Genomic DNA, 20,734 nt, shown 5'->3' on the forward strand with positions numbered 1-20,734 from the left:
GATCGGAGGAAGTAAGTCCCAGCACTGTGCGGTCAAGCTTACAGCTGGTCCCCAGTTCCATCCTCCCATGCTGCTATCTGTCAACCTTGAAGGGAGTAGCCTTTGAGGTGCTGGGATAGTGATTCTCATCACCTTAGGTCCAGAGTGAATGGGGCCAACCAGCTGTAGGCACAACCCTCTGAGACCATGAAGCAAAATTACTCTTTCCTCCTTAAATGTTTTCTCACTGGCATCTTGATCAACTGTGTAGAAGTAACTAACACAGCCAAAAGGAACTGGAGGTCTGGAATCAATACCTGATTTTTGTGTCAAACTTCCCATTATTAAAGAAAAGGAAACAAAGAAGCACATGGTTCACGCTTTGATCATCATATTGTGTGATGATGACCAATGATGCTGGACCTAGGAAGGCCAGTGTTCTTATCTGTAAGATAGGGAAACAGATTGCTCTGGCAGGCTGGCCAGTTATATAGATTAATTACAGTCATGATTACAAATTACAGTGTCACTGTAGACTCTGAAAATATTTACATAACGAAACTGAATATTTGCTGAGCGCTTATGATGTGCTAGACTGAACAAAGGGACTTACAAGGATGCTCTGACCAGATTGCTGCAACTGCCTAATGAGATAGCTATTATTGTGGCCCCCTTCTGCTTATATTGAGATGGAGGCATAGATAGATTAGCAAACTCCCCTAACATCATATGAAAAACATAAGATGGAGCTAGATTAAATCACAGATTTGTCATCAATCTATGCTCATTTCAAGCATGTATAGGGCAGCCTGCCTTCCAGCATGTCTTAATTTTTACAATTGGCTAAGAACTTGTTGAAAATTTTGTGAGTCCATGTTGGGTGGCACTATTTCTGAGTATGTATATGTGAACAAACTTTTACTCAAGCAGATATGGAAACTAATGACAGACCAAAGTAAAACAAAAATAACACACATGCCCAACTTGCTGAACCACTCATTAGCTTGGTTTACTTACAGGAGTATGGACGAAGGGTGACCTACGGGTGCAGAAAAGACTCAAAGACAGTTACATCACCAAAGCTCATCCCAGCATGGGTACACCTTACAAAAAAGCTGGAAGGATTCGCTGCACAGACCCCATACAGCTCAACAGATTGTAGATTATTATGTACAACAGCCTTTACTTTACTTCAAGAATTGTTTGCTACTCATCCCCCAAATAATTGAAATCATTGTGAATTTGTTGTTTTGTTTTCTTATGATGTGAAAACTGAGAGTCATGAGTCTAAATAATCTTCCCAAGGATATAAATCATCAAACGGTAAGTTCTGGAGACTGCACTGAAGCTATGTCTAATAACCACACACCACCTTTGCTGTGCCACATTGTCTACAGCATACAGGAGCCTGTGACCCGTTCACTGTGAATTCGTTTTAATCAGCACCAGACCTTCGGTTACATGGCTTAATAACTTTGGAACATCTGGTAGAGGTGGGTGGTGATAAAGTTCCTGGCTAAAGGTGTGCATACAATGCCCTGACCTGTGCGCATGATGCCTTCCCCCTCATGCTAGATGGCCAGGTGCTGTCTACAGCCCAGCTTCACAGGGTTGACGGTGATAAAAACCACTACGCACATGCTCAACTATATCACGAACAGGAGCCATCTGTAGAACAGCAGAAGTCTACACTGGCTGTCATAGCCCATGGATAGTTTGATCTAAGGGTTTGTTGAGTCATTCATTTTAAATCTGGAGGACAATTTTACTAGCGCTTGGGAGAAAAACAAAAGTACCTGCAAACTGAAACTCCTAGCAGCCATCAGTAGTGGTGGTGGTGGTGAGACAGAGAAAAAGCCATGATTTTTGATTTAGTCACTCAAGTCTCAGAGACAGTCAGAAAGGCATTAGTGTTAGAGAAAACAATTTGAAACAGAGACATCTTACTGTGAAAGAGAACACATTACAAAAAAGGATTTAGCCTAGCGTGGTGGTGATGGCAGCATCCCAGAACTTGGGATCCAGAGACAGGCAGATCTCTGTGAGTTTCAGGCCTGCCTATTCTACAAAGTGAGTCCAGGACAGCCAGTGGCACACAAAGAAACACTGTCTCAGAAAGCCAAGCCAAACCAAACCAAACCAAACCGAACCGAAACGAACCGAACCAAATCAAACAACAACCCACCCCCAAAAGCCCAAAGTTATCTGGCCACATGCTGTGTTGTCCATTGTAGTGAGTGTTCCAGATGCTTCATCCATGGGTAGCTCTTGGAATTAAATATTGAGATTTACTCAGTTTGTACTTTTCTTTGCTGTAGCATCAAAATAACCCCCACCACAATACATTACAAGCTGTTAGAAGATCTGGGATAGGCAGAGATGTGTGTGCACTTGGGATTTTGCTGTGGTAGCTTCTTCTTCTTCTTCTTCTTCTTCTTCTTCTTCTTCTTCTTCTTCTTCTTCTTCTTCTTCTTCTTCTTCCTCCTCCTCCTCCTCCTCCTCCTCCTCCTCCTCCTCCTCCTCCTTCAGTTCTGGTTGTGACATGTGACAGGTCATCACCTTTAGACATGTTGTTATGTGGACTTTGGCAATCCAACATCTTGCCTACAATGACTTTCATGTATGCAATGTATCCATAGGTGATGTGAGCCAAAACTACGTAAAAGTCCACAACTGAAGACAAGGAAGAAGGCAGCCATTGTCACTGTTTGGAAAGTACAGGTTATTACTGCACTGGCCTCAATATACAGAAGAAAATGTAGATGCTAGCTGCAACATTTTCTACATAACAGGGAGAGGGAAGATAAACTAACAAGGCTTTGAAATACATGTAGCATCTTTAGCACATTTGCCTCACTATTTTTAATTCTTACTGTTGGGAACAATCAACAAAACTTATTCTAAGTTCTACCGTTTTGTTTTCAGACTCCATTTAATCATAGGGAGAAACTAAGTTCAAGGTCCCAGCTCCTAAGGGAGTTGGGAACTTCCTGATAGCTGAACAGCTTCTGTTGTAAGGCAACAGCTGTCTGAGTTCAGCCACCTCAAGGACAACTGGTAAGGAAATAGTTGTTTAAGTCCAGACATTTCAAGGACAACTTCTCCATCTTACTGACATGGTCAAACTAGGTTCATGTTTCCAGGTCCAGGAACCTACTCCTATCCTGATCGGTGGAGACTCCCTTGCTCCACCCTTTATGTCAAAATACAGTTGGACAATGCTACAGACCATCCCATTCTCCTTCAGTTTATGGTTTTATCCTTTAAATATGTCATACAGTGCCCTCCAGGGTTAAGCACGTAGTCCATCTCCTGAGCCTATTCAGCTTCTGAGTCAACAGCAGCTTGATTACAATAAATTTTCATCATCTGCATTGACCTGGTGTTTCAGTTATGTTGGATCTAAGCCTAATCCTAATTTTAAGCCTAATCCATCATAGAAGTAAGCTATTGATTTTTCCAGTTACACAATTGATAACTTGTGAGGGTTATAAAACATGATTTATTTCCAGTATGTAATCACATGTTCTTTTTCCTTTACAGTCTCAGAAGCGAACTCCTCCATGTTGTTCTAACATATTAGGCATATATGCAGTTATTGAGCCTTCCATAGCACTGGTATGATAAGTAAATAAAAATATACCTTTTGGGGGGCATAGATCTCTGTGAGTTCAAGGCCAGCCTGGTCTACATAGTGTGCAGGACAGCAGGACTATGTAGAGAAACTGTGCCTCAAAAATACATATGTATATATGTATGTATGTGCATATGTGAGTGTGTGTGTGTATGTGTGTGTGTGTGTGTGCCTGTGTACATCCTAACAAGCACAAAATGTTATTGACAATATAATACTGAGAGTTACCCAGGAAAAATGAGTTTATTAAATCAGCTACATCAGGTAGCTATGGTTTTGATATGACGAGAGGGTCTCTTTGTTGTAATTTAATCCAAACTTTGAAGTATTAGGAAACTGGAAATAATTCAACTAGGGGGGTTAGATGGGAGTCTTTGAGAACTAATTAGAACTATATAAAATCCAGAAAACAAAGTCCTGTGACTGACTCTTTGTTTTATCAAGAGCGCAGACACATGCGCATGTACAAACAGTTCATTCTTTGTCATGTGACTCCCCATCTCTTATCATACAGTGTTCTAGGCTGCCTTGCAGCATGGATAGGCACTAGAGAAAGCTCTGATCTTTGTTTCTTCATAACCATAAGCCAAAATCAAACCCTTTTTCATAGAGTAGCCTACCTCAAGTACTTAATTACAGTACTAAAAATGCACTAAGATGAAGGAGTGTAGAAGTAACACATTCCCTTTGGTAGATGTATATTAGAAGTAAAGACTAAACTCTAGTTAATAACAATGTTCCTATTAAGAATCTTGTAATCTTTTATGCCTATTCGAATGGGGAGTTTTATGTTCACTATTAACATTCCCTGCAATGATTAGCTGCAGAATTAATCCTTGTGGTGTCTGCAGAGTCCGACACTCTTGATATTGCCACTGGAGAACGCTCAGAACTTATTTGCTGAGTGGCCAACTATACTTCTCATTTTGAGAAAACATTTGCCAAGAGATTCATGTTCCAAAAGGCTCTGCTATTATTAAAGCATTCATGTCTAAATTATCTCATGTCTTACATAACGCAAATGGTTTCCAGATCATATGACCCTCACTCTATCTGGTCTAAACCCTCCCAATAGAACCAAGGTATGTGCTTTCATCTTCCTGTGGTAATCACCTGAGGTCAATTGTATTGCTGTTTATTTTATGATAAAGTAACCAAGATTTCATTGATCTAATGTCCAGGGTGTAAACAAAGGGAAAAAAAGAGGAATTAAAAGTGAAGTAGTTTTAACCAAGATATGACTCAGAGGTTAAGAGCACTCATTGATCTTGGAGAAGACTAGAGGTCAGTTCCTAGCACCCAATATGGGTAGCTCACAACCATCAGTAACTCCAGCTCCAGAGAGTCTAATGCTTCTTGTGGCCTCTGTAGCCACTGCACTCATGTACACAAAGCCACACACAGATGCACACATTCACATAATTAAAAATAAAAATTTAAAAATTAACAAGAATCCCAAACTGGTGAAATTAAGGGTTCCATCTCAATTCTAGTATTGTTTCTTTCAGTATAATTTTAACCAGACTTTAGAGCATAATTAATTACCTTTGATGATATGAGTCACTATAGGCTCAGATTTTCTACACCTACTTTATTTAGGGCTCTTAAACACTTCAACCTTGCTTTTATCTCATCGACTAGAAGAAGAGGAGAATGAATGTTAATAGTAAAAAGGGGTTGTGGACCTCTTTAGAATTAGTTCCTTGAGCCAATACCACCCTGAATTGTCAAGATACCAGCAGTATAGTTCAATAGCCAACACCAAACAGTTACACAAATCTGTAGTGGTGGCACAATCCAGCAGAAACTGCAAGAGTCAGTGAAAGCTGCCAGAATCAGCTGGAGTACCACGAGAAATTTTCTGGAACATTTCTGTCTGTGAAATGATAACCAGCAAAGACCAGTGAAGATCAGCAAAGACCAGTGAAAACCAAGGAAGCATTACACAGCAGGGTAGCAATACAAAAGCTTTCTTCTACTGTCTGTGGGCGTCTATTTATACCCTTCCAAACATCATGCATCCTCTCATGTGTCTACTCCCAGAAAAACATCACATGCCTTCTCACAAGCTCTCTTCCAGAAAAACATCACATGATATAACAGAGTCTTCAAAGAAACTAGAAACTTCTATTTCAGTTCAGTGTTAACATTGTTTTTATAAAACTGAGTTTGTTTCTCAGTTTCTCTCTTACCCTGGGTAACATTAAAATAATTGAGATGCTTTTATATTTATTTAATAATAATCTTCACAAGACAATGACTGAGCAGTTATTACTCTATTCTTATACCTCTAGACTAATCTGGTTTCCTCCCAGTGTACATCCCAGAGATATTTTTACTTTGTGGCATTCCTGCTCCTGCTCCTCTCCTGATGTCTCCTAGACCTCATAGCTGAATCCCCTACGTCCTCCTAGTCTTTCTCCTGCTCAGCAATTGGCTGTAAGCTGCTTTATTGGCATATCAGGGGGCAACTGGGGAGCAGTGTTTATACAACACTGAGACAGGATATTTTCAGATCAAGGGTTGAAACCAATATGGGGAGGTGGTAAAGAAATCAGCATTTGAATTATAGCATAACTTTATGCCTACAGGTCAGACTGATATCCTAAAAAAATGTATTTATGAAGAATATTATGACTATGTGAAATTCACATGCAAAATTGACATATGGTATGTAATCTTAATCTTAAAACATTGTTTCTACATGACACCACACACACACACACACACACACACAAACACACACACACACAACCACACACACACACACACACACACACAGAGAGAGAGAGAGAGAGAGAGAGAGAGAGAGAGAGAGAGAGAGAGAGAGAGAGTGTGTGACTTGGAATCTCAACAGAATAAAATGGCAATCATGGTTAAGAGCATAATGGCCATTAGTAAAATACAAATTATGTTCACAGTACGTCAACACACCAATGACTGCCATGAAGCCATGAATGGGGCTTCCTTGAGAGTGGAGCAGGCACAACTTTTTTGTTTTGTTTTGTTTTTTTGTTAGTGGGCATGTACATTGATCTAATTACTTTAAGAATAATGTCCAGTATCTATTTTAAAAATCTTTGTGTGTGTGCATATTTGTGTGTGGGTGTTTGCATGTCTGCATATATGTGCATGGCAGGGCACTCAGGTAGAGGTCAGAGACAACCATGGGTGCTGGTGCTCAGTTCCACCATGTTTGAGACAGGCTTTCATTGCTCATCGCTTCGCAGACCAGGCTGGTTGGGTCTTCTCTCTCTGCCTCTCCCCTGTGGAATTACCAACCTATGCTACAGTGTCTGGCTTTTATGTGAGTTCAGGGGACTAGAATTCAGTTCCTCACACTTGTGTGATGGTAATTTACCCACTGAGCAATCTCCCAAGCCTATGCATTATCTACTGATTGTGTACATATCCTATAATCCCGTGTTTCTACTCCTGGTACATCCAACATAAATATTCACATCGATTCACTACAAAACATGACTGTCCATACAACTGTTGACAGTTTTTTTTTTGCCTTATACATTTAATGTAAAATGTACATTCAATGTAAAATGTAAGACTTTAAAAAGTACAGGGAAAATTAGTTAAACATATAGTGTGGATCGGTACAATTGTTAACTTCAACATAAAAGCAGTTAACATATATTCTTGTGTTTCAGTATTCATAAATATGTAGATACTACTATAAGTAATATTATATATACATGCATACATGTGCATACATATATAATCTGGTCATATACCCATATATGTATTTCTAGATGGGCAGGTGACTATGCATACACATATATAAATACATATCATATTTATATATAAATATGTATATTTATAGTATATAATATATATATAGTATGCATATATAAAAATAGGTAGTAGGCTGGATTTGACCCTTAGGTGGTAGCTTGCTGACCCTTGCTAAACACCTTTGTATATGCAATCACATGCCAATTTATATTCCTTATATTTCTTTTTAAAGGTTTATTTTATTTTGTTTTTTTGTTTTTTTTTTTGAGACAGGGTCTCTTGATGTATTCTTTACTGTTCTGGAGTTCACTATGTATACTAGGCTATCCTTTTTTTTTTCCTCCTTTATTAATTTATTCTTGTTACATCTCAATGGTTATCCCATCCCTTGTATCCTCCCATTCTTCCCTCCCTCCCAATTTCCCCTTATTCCCCTCCCCTATGACTGTTCCTGAGGGGGATTACCTCCCCCTCTATATGATCATAGGGTATCAAGTCTCTTCTTGGTAACCTGCTGTCCTTCCTCTGAGTGCCACCAGGTCTCCCCGTCCAGGGGACATGGTCAAAGGTGAGGCACCAGAGTATGTGAGAAAGTAATATCCCACTCTCCACTCTACTGTGGAGAGTGTTCTGTCCACTGGCTAGATCTGAGTAGGGGTTTAAGGTTTACCGCCTGTATTGTCCTTGGCTGGTGCCTTAGTTAGAGTGGGACCCTTGTGCCCAAATCTGCCTATCATAATGTTTTACTTGTAGGCTTCTAGGACCCTCTGGATCCTTCTACTTTGCCATTCTCCCATGATTCTCTCATCTAGAGTCCCACTAGAATGTCCTCCCCTCTGTCTCCGTTTCCTGGTAAGTGAAGTCTTTCATGGGACCTGCCCCTTGGGCTAATATGCAGATATAAGTGAGTATATACCATTTGAGTCTTTCTGCTTCTGGGTTAACTCACTCATTATGATCATTTCTAGCTCAATCCATTTATCCACAAAATTCGGGAATTCCTTGTTTTTAATAGCTGAATAGTACTCCATAGTGTATATGTACCACAGTTTCTTTATCCATTCTTCTATTGAGGGACACTTAGGCTGTTTCCATGTTCTGGCTATTATGAATAAGGCTGCTATGAACATGGTTGAGCAAATTTTCTTGCTGTGTGCTGGAGCATCTTCTGGGTATATTCCAAGGAGTGGAATAGCTGGGTCTTGAGGAAGCCCTATTCCCATTTTTCTGAGATATCATTCATCATGACCAAGTAGGCTTCATTCCAGGCATGCAGGGATGGTTTAATATACGGAAATCCATCAATGTAATCCACAGAAACAAACTGAAAATAAAAAACCACATGATCATCTCTTTGGATGCAGAGAAAGCATTTGATAAAATCCAACACCCATTCATGTTTAAAGTTTTAGAGAGATCGGGAATACAAGGCACTTTCCTCAACATAATAAAGGCTATATATAGGAAGCCAATAGCCAAAATCAAAGTAAATGGTGAGATACTCAAGGAAATTCCTCTAAAATCAGGAACAAGACAAGGCTGCCCACTCTCTCCATATCTCTTCAATATAGTACTCGAAGTTCTAGCCAGAGCAATAAGACAACAAAAGGAGATCAGGGTATTCAAATGGGAAAGGAGGAAGTCAAATTATCCCTATTTGCAGATGATATGATAGTCTACATACGTGACCCTCAAAATTCCACCAGAGAACTCCTACAGCTGATAAACACCTTCAGCAAATTGGCTGGATACAAAATTAACTCCAAAAAGTCTGTAGCCTTCCTATACACAAATGACAAGCTTGCAGAGGAAGAAATTAGGAAAACTACACCCTTCACATTAGCCACAAGCAATATAAAGTACTTAGGAGTTACTCTTACTAAGCAAGTGAAGGACCTGTTTGAAAAAAATTTCATAACCCTAAAGAAAGAGATTGAAGACGACATGAGAAGATGGAAGGATATACCTTGCTTATGGATAGGGAGAATTAACATAATAAAAATGGCCATCCTACCAAAAGCAATCTACAGATTCAATGCAATCCCTATCAAATTACCTACACATTTTTTAAAGACATTGAAAGTTCAATTCTGAACTTCATATGGAAAAACAAAAAACCCAGAATAGCTAAAACAATCTTGTACAATAAAAGGTGCTCTGGAGGAGTCTCCATACCTGATCTCAAACTGTACTATAAAGCAATAGTAATTAAAACAGCATGGTACTGGCACAGCAATAGGCTGGTTGATCAGTGGAATCGAATCGAAGACCCCGATATGAATCCACACACTTATGGTCATTTGATTTTTGACAAAGAATCCAAATCCATTCGATGGAAAAGGGATAGCATCTTCAACAAATGGTGCTGGTCTAACTGGATGTCTATGTGTAAAAAAATGCAACTGGACCCATATTTGTCACCTTGTACAAAACTCAAATCCAAGTGGGTTAAAGACCTCAACATAAACCAGAGACACTAAATCACTTAGAAGAAAAAATGGGAAAGAGCCTGGAACATATTGGGACAGGAGACAACTTCCTGAACAGAAACCAACAGCCCAGGAATTAATGTCAACAATTAATAAATGGGACCTCATGAGGCTGAGAAGCTTCTGTAAGGCAGGTGACACTGTAAAGAGAACAAAGCGACAGTCTACAGACTGGGAAAAGATCTTCACCAACCCCACATCTGACAAAGGTCTAATATCCAAAATATATCAAGAACTCAAGAAATTAAATACCACCAAACCAAATAATCCAATTGAGAAATGGGGCATGGAACCAAAAAGAGAATTCTCAACAGAGGAATATCAAATGGCTGAGAAACACTTAAAGAAATGCTCAACCTCCTTAATCATCAGGGAAATGCAAATCAAAACAACGCTGAGATTCCATCTTACATCCATCAGGATGGCTAAGATCAAAAATTCAAGCGACACCACATGCTGGCGAGGATGTGGGGAGAGAGGAACACTCTTTCATTGCTGGTGGGAATGCGAACTAGTACAACCACTTTGGAAATCTATCTGGTGCTATCTCAGAAAAATGGGAATAGGGCTTCCTCAAGACCCAGCTATTCCACTCCTTGGAACTGTTGACAGTTTTAATGTAGTGAATTAGAACTGTGGTAACTAGAGCATCTTTTCTGTATGACTTCTTTAAACATATTGATAGTCATATATTAAGCTTCATGATACTTTTTCAGATCAAAAGAAGTTCTTCAAGTCAGTAGTTCAGTCTGTAAGGCAGTCGGCTACTGTTATGAGTGTCTCAATTTTTAAGCAGCCCTAGGTTGTTCTTACTCACAGTTGGTTCCAAGGTGGAGCATTTTACTGTAAACAGGAACATCTCATAAAGGGAGAGCCAAACAAGTCGCTCTTTAAGGCCACTTCCCTGCTCGTATGGGATGCTTTCTAAATGATTGAAAATATTCTAATTTATACATTACATGGATGGGTTATAGGATGTCACAGACTACTCCACTCTAGCCAATGCCTGTCTTTTTCTTATTTAAGGAGAGCAGGTAACACTGGAAATACAGGCAGTGTGACATGGTTCCCCACACTTGCCCAGTTGGTAACTTATCTGAAATTATGTCAATATGATCCTAATAAGTGTACCGTATTCAGAGAAAGACTGCCATAATCAAACTTTCATTCTTTGTGAATTTTCATTACTGGAATTACTGATCAGTATTTCTTGATTAGCCATTTCTATCGGTTAATGAAAAACAGAACAGGTTGCTAAACAAGACCAGTTCCCTCTCTTGAACTGGACTGTTTGTAGGATGGTGCATAAAATGCCCTACAATCTGAGAGGACTTCAGATGCAAAAAAATCTAACCATGTACTTTGTATATAAGATAATGCAATTAGGCTCTACGGTTTCATCTTAAACACTTCATAATTACATACATTTGCATTACTCCCAGAGAGCGCTTTCCAGACTAGATTAACCCTGAGCACGTACTTGTGAAATTACTTCCAAATGATAAGCTTCGACTGTTTTCTTTTAATCAGTGCCACCTGCTTTCCTATTAATAGACATGCCTGTTGTCCCCCACTTTGTGTAAAATGGCCTTCCCTTTGGAGGCAGGTGAAGCTGATGTGCCTGTAAGAGTCTTCAGAGGTACTTTTTGAACTATGCTATAGTGTATGGTTTCTCAAGTGATATTAATTATGGCTACCTTTATTCTACTTTTGAATAATAAGCTTCTGCTCCGAAACCCACCAAAATAGGACTTTCTGATGAGATGAACATTCTATCTGAATAGGAGTTTGAAATCTTTTCTTCTGAGTTCTGCTTGAAGAACCCTGAATGTGTTCAATAATTAGTCTTATACTCATTTTTATAATAGGATATTGTGATATCATAGATAGAAAATTTCTGAAGAAATTAATTGGCAACAACAAAAAGATATCTTCTGTTGCCATGTGACTTTACCTATAAAAATAGCTTAAAAATTTTTTTTACCATTGCCACATAAATAAATGCATCACAAAGTGACCCTGGAGGACAAAGTTCAGTGTCATACCTGACAACTGCAGGAAGGACCTTGTGATCAAGACTCAGCACAGCCATCTCTTAGATGCTGTCTGTGTTTGTTTATGGTATGCTTGGTGCTGGTCATGGGTATTTTTATTAATCTGGAAGCAGGAAGCAAAGCCCATATTAATCTTCTGTTTTGCAAGTGTATGTGAGCCCCACTTTTCTTATGGCTAAGGACCAGGCCTCTGGACTATTCCATAGCAGCAGAGGTTTCCCTTTTGGAAGTCATGTTGATATTGGTTAAACAGAGGTGAGTAGAAAAGGCTTTGAGTTAGAACATAATTCATGGCTTCTGTTCAAGATGAAAACACAACATTAATTTTGATTATAAACATGAACATGAAAGAGAAAATTCCCAAAATAGTGATTTACAAGCCTTTTGTTAGGGACGATAGAGTCTTCAGGGCCATTCTAAGTAGCCCTGAGTGGCCGACTGGACATTGAGACCAGATTTTGCAAAGTTGGGATGGGGAAAGACATGCTACCTAATGAGCTTGGCAATATAGAGGTAAGGGCTGTGTTGCTGTGTGGAAGCTCTGTAATTCATGATTTGGTAAAGAAGATTGTGAAAAAATATGATAAATATATCCCAGACAAACATAGTAAAAAGAAAGAAGTAACTATATTACTGTCAAATAAACAAGGTTGATTTCTCATTTACCAGAATGACAAAATATGAATGTTAACAAACACTATAAATGTACAAACCAGGAGAAAATGTGAGACAAGTGGTAAGAAAAAGTTAATTGCTTCATTTAAAATAGAGGTGATTAGTATAAAAGCAACAGTGATAGCCAGCAAATATGTAGAAATATATCTATATTAATACTCAAATAACAATGGCAACATAATTAAACATATTTTTATCTTTTGGACGAACATAGCTTCACACATGAAAATATCCATCACTTATGAAAGTGTAAGTAATAACCACTTCCAGGATTTAATGTTAATAATCAAATGAGCATTCTTCCATAAGTACTTTGCTACATTATCAAATTTCATATTGAGCAAACTGTTTTACCCAGATCATTATCCTCCGTCCAGAAATTTAAACTAAGAAGGTCATTTATAATGACGCCTATTGCCACCTTCCAATCCATTTCTCAGTACTCTGATAATCTGGCTTTTCTAAACTATATTCATTTTATGAACAATGCCTTCTGTTCCCCAGTATTTGGGTCTTTACACATCATTTTCACTCTTAAATCCTTTTCTTTCTGTTCTTTTCCTGGCTAGTTTCTGAAAATATTTCAACTCTCATTGAAAAGTGGCTTATGTAGGATGACTTCCCTGGTCCCCAATACTATCTTAAGATGCCTTTTCTGATGCATTTACTCAATAGGGCTGGGGTATTTGTTTCATTTGTTTAGAATGGCAAAGAAACTTTGCTTTATTTGTGTAATGCCTAACACAATGCTAGACAAACAAGATACTTAAATATTCACTAAGTTCTGAATACTCCCAATCAATGAGTAAATAAAAATAAGTCTTAGAGATTTTTACTGGAAATGAAATTTACCTGGACTATACAAAAAATTTGGTTATTGTGGGCTAATTTACACATACATGACTTTAAATGACTGTATAATAGAACTGAGTTCAATGTAATATTTTGAACATTTAAATATATAAAATGAATAGAAAGAAATATTAATGGTAACAATTTTATTAAACAAATGCCATTCAAGTTGTTATAAATATTCACTACCATTCAGCTATGTGTGAGCTTGTAAGTAGAATGTTTTGGTAGACAAAGTTTTTGCTTGGGAACTAAATTTGACACACAGGCAATGTGAAAACAGAGTGCAAGCTTCCATTAGGATTAGCAGAAGCAGGATCTATTAGGCTTACCAGATGGCATGGAAACTTTTCTTCATAAGATGCCATGCTTAATAGTGTAGAGAAGAAGTTCTAGGGTCTATATCTTAGTTATTATTATATTGCTGTGATAAGAACACACAACAAAAGCAAACCATAGAATACAGAGTTTATTTGGGATTTATGATCCCAAAGGGCAAGAATATATAATGGCTGAATGGAGGTAACAGGGACAGTTAAATGCTCACATCTCCTCAAGTTCAGAGGAAGAAGAAGAAGAAGAAAAAGAAAAAGAAGAGGAAAGAGAGGTGGGCTCTTAAAATGATACAGTCTTTTGAAAAGTCAAAGCCCATCCTCAGTGACATACTTCCTCCAGAAATGCCATACTTACTAGTCATACCCAAAGAGTTACCAACAAACTGAGGACCAAACATTCAAATTCCCAAGACTTACAGGGGAAATCTCATTGAACCTATTGCATCCCACCCCCAGCTGCCATAATGTGAGACCATACTAAAATGCAAACTTTGGTGGAGATCCAAGATGGCAGTGCTAACAACACATTGTGTCTGATCATCAGGACAGCAGTGACTGCATAGTGACCGAGGGACCAAATTGAAAGGTCTAAAACGCCAGAGCTGGTGTTTCCCATGTGACAGGGCACCACACAGTGTGGGACACAGGTGGGTCTGGCCTCAGGTCCACTGGCTAATTCACAAATAATGTCCCAGCAGGAATGCAAACAGTCTCCAGTGTCTAGCTACTTACTAGGGAGCAGCGTACAGCTCTTAGTGTTCCAGAATGATCTGTGGACCACAAAACACAAGCATCTCGGTCTACCGGCCCAGAGGAAACCTCACAGTATGGAAAACAAGTGGATAAGACCTGAAATCACCCAGCTAATCTATGGAAAGTTTCCGGGTCCACAAAGATGCAGGCACAGTTTACAGCTTCTAGCTACAGGGCTGCATACACACAGCACCAGTGCTGTGTCTCAGCTGAACTGTGGTCCACAAAGCACTAGTGTCTAAATCTTCCTGGCAAAAGGAGACACTAAGATGTGAAACACAGGAGGATTTGACCTCAGGTCACCCAGGTGATCCACTGAGGTCTACAGGCAAGAGGTCTCAGCCTATAGCCACTTACCCACAAGCTGCCCTCAACATCCAATGAAGGACATGAGAAACTGCCACAAACACCAGAGATGGCCAGATGGTAAAAGACCAGTTAAAACACAAACAACAAAAGCCAATATAACACAGCAACTCCACAGTTATCCCAAAGCAATCAGCCCTGTAAACTCCAATACAACTAAAACACAAGAAAATGGCCTCAAATCTTTCCTTATGAAGATGATAATGGAGGAAATGAATAAAATCTGTGAAAAATACAGGAAGATACAGTCAAGCAGATTGAGGCCCTTAGAGAGGCCATGAGAGACCTATAGAGAGGAAATGAATAATGCCCTGGGAGAAATTCAGGAAAATGCAAACAATAAAGGAAAGGAAATCCATAAGACAGTTCAAGATCTCAAAATGAAAATGAAAATAAAGACACCCATAGAACTTTACACCCAAACACAAAAGAATATACCTTCTTCTCAGCACCTCATGGAACATTCTCCAAAATTGGCCATATAAAAGGTCACAAAGCAAGCCTCAACAGATACAAGAAGATTGGAGTAACATATTTTATCCTATCAGACCACCATGAACCTCAACAACAACAAAAACAACAAAAAGCCTTTATATACATGGAAATTGAACAACTCTCTACTCAATCACAAGTAGGTCAGGGAAGAAATAAAGAAAGGAATAAAGGCCTTCCAAAAATTCACTGAAAATGAATATATATTCAGTGAAACCCCTATCAAAATACCTACACAATTGTTTACAAGCCTTTAAGGATCAATTCTCAACTTCATATGGAAGAAAAAAAAAACAAACTCAAAAATAGCTAAAACAATCATGTAGAATAAAAGATTTTTTGGAGCAATCTCCATTCCTGATCTCAAGCTGTACTATAGAGCAACAATAGTTAAAAAAAAAAGGCTTGGTACTGGCATAGAAGTAGTCTGGTTGATCAATGGAATGGAATCAAAGACATAGAAATAAACCCACATACATATGGACACTTGATTTTTGACAGAGAATCCAAAACCATACAATGGAAAAAAGATAGCATCTTCAACAGATGGTGCTGGTCTAGCTGGATGTCTACATGTAGAAAAATGCAAATAGACCCATATTTGTCACCCTACACAAAACTAAAGTCCAAGTGGATTAAAGACCTCAACATAAAACCAGACACACTAAGTCTATTAGAAGAAAAAGTGGGGAAGAGGCTTGAACTCATTGGCACAGAAGACAACCTCCTGAACAGAACACTGACAGCTCAGGCTCTGAAAATCAACAATTAATAAATGGGACCTCATGAAACTGAAAACCTTCTGTAAGGCAAAGGACACTGTTAACAGAACAAAGTGACAGCCACAGACTGGGAAAAGATCTTTACCAACCCTACATGCAACAGAGGGGTAATATCCAAAATATATAAAGATCTCTAGAATTTAAACAAAAAATTCAATTTAAAAATGGAGTACAGAGCTAAGGAGAGAATTCTCAACAGAGGAATATTGAATGGTCAATAAACAGCTAAAGAAATGCTCAATGACCTTAGCCATGAGGGAAATGCAAAATAAAATGACCCTGAGATTCTTTTTACTTTCCAAATTGTACATTTTGTATTTCTTTCTGTCCTCTTTCTATTTTTCACTGCAGACATGCACAAGAATGATTACTAATAACTACACGACAAGCTCAATATTAGGCTGTCTTGGCATCTCTGCTAAGGGAATTCGTTCATTACTTTTCAATGAGTCAGAGAGCTGTAAACTCAACACCGTGTCCTCCATACTTCTCCATATACAACTTAGAAGGGATTCCTACAGTTTGTGAACTAAACAGGAGATGATGGCTCAAACCTGTAACTCCAGCACCTGGAAGACCAAGGCAAAAAGATTTCCATGAGTGTGAGTCCAGCTTGAGTTACACAGTGAGTTTTGGGTCAGCCTGTCCTGTAGAGTGAGACCCCTGCTTCAAGGAACCAAATCCAAGCCAACAACAAAAGATAGTGAGGCTGGAGAGATGGCTCAGCAGTTTAAGACTATCTGCTGCTCTTCCAGAAGATCTCAGTTCAGCTCCCAGTACTGACAGGAGGTGGCTCACAACACTTATAGCTCCAGTTTCACAGAATCTAATACTCTTTTCTGCATTCCATGAATACAACACACACACACACACACACACACACACACACACACACACACACACACACACACACTGCTTCTGACAAAACTTTTCCTGGGGAGATGCAACACACACAGGTCTACTCACCCCAGATAGGGAACCCCATAATAGACAAAAGTATGGATATCACCAAAATCCAACTTGGTGAATGAATGAGTTTTATTGAGATTACAGGAGTATCGGCAAGGGGTTACTTATAGGAGCAGAAATAATTCAAAGCCAGCTGTATCCCCAAAGCCCACCCCATCATGGGTGACAACTCACAAAGCTAGGAACCTGGAGCATACTGCACAGCCTGCAGGCGGCTCAGTAGGTTGGAGAGTGACCTTTCCAAGTGACTCGGATGTTCTAAACTTCTTCCAGGCTGGTTTCTGCTTCTTCCAGGCAGATGGTCTATTCTCACAGTCTTATTTGTCGTTTGGCTTGTCTGAGAGTAACTTTCACTTTTTATTGCTTACTTTGGTAGGGAGATGTCTAGTGAACCTGGTCAGTTTCAGGGATTTCCTGCAACTATTTTAAGTTGTTTACCTTCCTTCTTAAGGAACTTCACTTTCAAGACAAAATATTTTAGTCTTGGAGGAAACTGTTATACAACACACACACACACACACACACACACACACACACACACACACACACAAACCTCAAAAAGAATGTAAAAACCACAAAGCAATGGCAGGCTGTTGTTCTCAAGCATGCCATGTGACAAGGATGAATAATAATATCTTTATCATAAATTTGGGATGATTAATCAGCATTATACATATTTGTTGTGGAGTATCTGACACATGGGAAGGGTTTAGCAAATGTTAAATACTATAATAATTTATCTAACTTTATCATTTTATAGGAGATGGAATCAGGACACTGAAGATGTTAGATAAAATCGCTTATGGTCTCAGCAAGCTGGTGAAATTAAGAGAGCTAGAACCAACATCCCCTGTGTCCTTCAGGGGGAATCTAATACAATACTTTAGTCATGCCCGAATCCGAAAGTTATCTGTGAATATAATATATGGCATAAGCTGAGAGGACCTCAGGCTCCCAAAGGAGAAATTATCATGCCACAATGGCAGTTTTCCTCTGAGCATAAGCCTTTAACATCTTTTAACTCTTCCTTTCTTCTCCTTACTCATTAACAGCAGAGAGGGAAAAAAAAACCCCGGGCGAATTATGTAAGAAAAAGATACTGTCATCCACAGAGAAAAGCGATGAGGTTAGGAAGGGTGCTTTGGTGTTGACTGGCTCTTTTGCGCTTCCGTGTGGTGCTTAGCGTACATGTGTATTGAATAGCAGAGGAAAGCCCAATACAGCCAAAGCTGAGAGGGGACAACTAGAGGCGATGCAGGGCCATTCATTGCTATTTTTTCCAATCACAAATGTGCCTGTGTTCCTTTGATATTTTAAGGCCTTTTTTACTTTAAAAGTATAGATTTTTGAAAACGTAAGTTTCCTAATGAGTTTGATGAAAATTTGCAGCTGAAAAAAAAAGATTTTTTTTCTTAAGAAATGGGGCAATGACAAAAATGAGCTCATGTAAGAGGCTGCAGTGTGGACAAAGACGATTAGAAAGGTGTATTCCTCAAATAACAATCCAATTTCTAGCAAGATTTATTCATTTAAAAATGCTGATGAGATGTTATGGGTGCATGGGAGGGTTTGGAGGGAGGAGAGGAGGGGGAGAAATGGTGTTATTATACTATAACCTTAAAAGTAAAATGGAAAAATACTGGGACTTTTGTGTTTAGTCACAACTAGCGCACTGGTTTTAGATTTAGTGCACAAACATAGGCAACTAGACAAAACATCTGAGGAAAGTCTTGCCATGGGATTAAATATCCTACAAACATCCTAACAGCAAGGCATTACCTGGTCCCAAGTGTCAATTACGTCACTTTTATTAGGCTCCAGGCTAAAAGTGTAGAAAAGAGCAGAGAGCCCTTCAGTTCCACCTCCAGCTGCACATGAAAAGAATCTGTGGTGGCCCTGGGCCTTGATCTTGCACTTGAACATGTGAAGCTTGTGGAAGAAGAAGGACAGTAGTATCTTTGTGGCATTACATCATGCATGTTCTTAGGCAATACATAAGAATTTTAGTAAAAAAAAAACAAAACCTGACATTCTGGTGTCTTAGCTAGCAATAATCACCAGCTCAACACAGCCCAGAATCTCCTGAGAAGGGAGTGTCAATTGAGGTAATGCCAAGGTCAGGTTGGTCTGTGGGTATGCCTGTGCAGGACTGTCTGGATTGTTAATTGATGCAGGAGGGCCCAGTCCACTGTGGGCAGCATCATTCCCTGGGCAGGTGGGCCTGGGTTGTATAAGACAGCTAGTTAAGCCAAGCATGCAAAGGAGACAGAAAGGAACACTTTCATAGATTCTGCTATGCTGCTATGATCTGCTATGATCAAAGAAATAGCGAAAAGACCTGCCTTTAGTTCCATTTTATATTCATTCTCTGAATTCCCTAATTAACAGACTGTGTGACCCCTAAGTTGTCCTTGGTCAGAGTGTTGTATCACAACAATATAAACTAGAACAGCTAGTTTTCAACAAGATAAGGAAATTCTGATTATCAGAAGATACAGGGAAAAAGACCAAGGATCAAATGCAGATTGGAAAAATTATTGCAGTATATGCATAACACAAAATCAAGTGTCCAGAATATATAAACCAACAGTGAGATAAGCCAATAAAAATGGCTGCATTCTTAAACGTCTTACAGAAAAAAAAGTCCTGAATGGACCACATATATTAAAATTGCCTCAGTGTAATTGTCACAGAGAAAAATGCCAATTAAAGTCACTATGACTTATGTCTAGAGATTCACCAAAACAGTTAAAATGAAGATTCGGGCAGCACCTTGATGAAGGCAGGCAGCAATGGGAACACCCAACACTATCAGTAAGATGAGAACTTCATGGCTGGGCCTTCTGGCATGGAGCTGAGCATGGGGCCATCAATTTTGAGTTAAAGGTCAGCTTGTGTTGCGCAAGACTTGATGAATAATAAAAATGAAAATAAATGAGACAACTATTTTGGAAGTTATCTGTGGACAACCTTTTTTTTTTAATAGTCAGAAAATTCAATCCTAAGTATTTAGTCAAGAGAAATGGAAAATATATGATGAGAAAATTGTCTGAGACTACTTCAAGCATCCCCACCCATCACTGCGTTGGAAATAACCTTCCTGCTCATCAATGGGAACCTACGGGTGTGTGGAGAATGGAGAACTTGTGCATGCAAAAAAAACACAAATCCATTTATAAAGCATTTAGCTAAAAAGCTGAATACTGGAAATTACATCCTGTGTAATTTCAACTATATACAGTTTGGGGAAGTTGGAGCTAATGTGTGGAAACAGAAAGCAGAACAGGCAGCCTGTGGGAGGGGACTGACTGAGAGTGAGCACTTTCTAAGGTCATGGGCGTATTCTGGATCGCCAGAGAATTTTGGGTACAGGGGCATCCATACTTACACAACCTCTTTGCACCGCGTCTCATCTGCTTATTTCCTTCTGCATGATTGTGTTGTAGAAGCTTTGGCTATGTGCAAGCAAAGGTGGGCTGAGGAGCACTGCTCTCTGGAATGGCTCTGCTGAAGAGCCTTCCAGACAGAGTTCTGGGAGACTGCACGAGAGAGACAGCAACGATCTTATGAAGCAGAAAGAATTTGACCAACTTTTTGGGAGCAAGAA

At 39.1% G+C, this 20,734-nt stretch overlaps 1 pseudogene across 1 annotated transcript in view; it reads left to right on the forward strand.

Moving 5' to 3' along the window:
* LOC311590232 (histone acetyltransferase type B catalytic subunit-like) overlaps positions 1-20,734 on the forward strand; it is an 80,597-nt pseudogene that overhangs the window by 764 nt on the left and 59,099 nt on the right. The gene's annotated exons all lie outside the window — the stretch shown is intronic.

This window comes from Acomys minous (genome assembly GCF_964271855.1).
Source record: "Acomys minous genome assembly, chromosome: 19".
NCBI lineage: Eukaryota > Metazoa > Chordata > Mammalia > Rodentia > Muridae > Acomys > Acomys minous.